Here is a 1,490-nt window from a genome sequence, read left to right on the forward strand (position 1 = left end):
GGGGATGTAGCTCAGTGGAAGAGCGCCTGCTTTGCATGCAGGAGGTCCTGGGTTCAGTCCCCAGCATCTCCAGCAAGGACTTTTGTTCCTCGCTGTGTTGTCTTCCCAGCAGATATAAGGGTGGTGGAAGTCCCCTGGGTGAGCCTGGGTCTGTGATCCGGAGTTGGCTTCCTGCTGTCCATGAAAAGCCTCATCAACTTCTTCTTCCTGATCTGGTGGCTTGTTGTAAACACCTACAGCAGTGTCTGCCGTGTTAGCCTGCCTAGTCATCCTCACCCATAAGCTCTGGACTCACTGTTCATCCACCCCTAGCCTTCCATGATGGAATGAGTGGTTGGGGAGATAGCGGGAGAGCAGTGGAGGTTGTCTCCCTTGACTTCAGTAAGCTTTTAAACACTGTCTCCCATAGCATCCTCATAGGCAAGAAGTGTGGGCTAGATGAGCGGCCAGTGAGGTGGCTTGAGAAGTGGCTGAAAGGCAGAGCTCAGAGGGTTGTCATCAGCAGTGCAGAGTCTAGCTGGAGGCCAGTGATGTCCCCCAGGGCTCCGTACTGGGGCCAGTCTTCTTCAACTTAGTCGCCAGTGACGTTGACGAAGGTACAAAGTGCCTCCTCAGCAAGTGTGCCAACAGTAATAAACTGGGAGGAGCAGCTGATACATCGGAAGACTGTGCAGCCATTTGAGAGACCTGGAGAGGCTGGAGAGGTGAGAGGAGTGGAACCTCATGAAGTTCAACAAGGGCAAGCGCACGGTCCTGCACGTGGGGAGGTATAACGCCATACACCAGTGCAGGCTGGGGGCTGAGCTGCTGGAGGGCAGCTCTGCGGAGAAGGACGTGGGAGTGCTGGTGGACACTAAGTTGACCATGAGCCAGCAATGTGCTCTTGTGGCCAAGAAGGGCAGTGGCAGCCTGTAGAAGGGACGATTGAGAGGGGATCTTATCAACGTGTACAAGTACCAGAAGGGAGGGTGTCAAGAGGATGAGGGTCACACTCTTTTCAGTGGTGCCAAGCAGCAGGACAAGAGGCGGTGCGCACCAGCTGAAACACAGGAAGTTCCACCTGTATGTGAGGGAAAACTTCTTTTTTTGAGTAACGAGCACTGGAAGAAGCTGCCCAGAGAGGTTGTGGAGTCTCCCCCAACTTTCTCTGAATCTGCAATTTTCTGATTGCCTCAGTGCCCCCCACCCCCTAAGTCTGGCCCTGGACAACCTGCCAGAACCATAAGTTCTGGTAGGACAGATGTAATGATGGAGTGGGGCAGTCACAGATGCCTGCGACCCTCTTTGGGTCCCTGGCCAGTGCAGTACCAGCAGGGTTTGGTCCAGGTCTTTGCGGCCCCTTCTCATCTCAGTCCACCCCTCCTGGCCCTTTCTCTTCCTGGCTTTCATTTTGCAAGATCAATAGATGTTTTAGGAGGACCCAGAGAGTGGTGAGCAAGTGGGGCAGATTGGCACTGTACTAGAGGAGGTCCTGGTGCAGAGGGGACAGG

At 54.4% G+C, this 1,490-nt stretch overlaps 1 non-coding gene across 1 annotated transcript; it reads left to right on the plus strand.

The window, feature by feature from the left end:
• TRNAA-UGC (transfer RNA alanine (anticodon UGC)) lies at window positions 1–72 on the plus strand. Its single transcript has one exon. It is a non-coding gene; the product is annotated as a tRNA-Ala (tRNA).
• Window positions 73–1,490: the final 1,418 nt, after the last annotated feature.

This window comes from Rhea pennata, unplaced genomic scaffold, assembly GCF_028389875.1.
Source record: "Rhea pennata isolate bPtePen1 unplaced genomic scaffold, bPtePen1.pri scaffold_26, whole genome shotgun sequence".
Classification (NCBI taxonomy): Eukaryota; Metazoa; Chordata; class Aves; order Rheiformes; family Rheidae; genus Rhea; species Rhea pennata.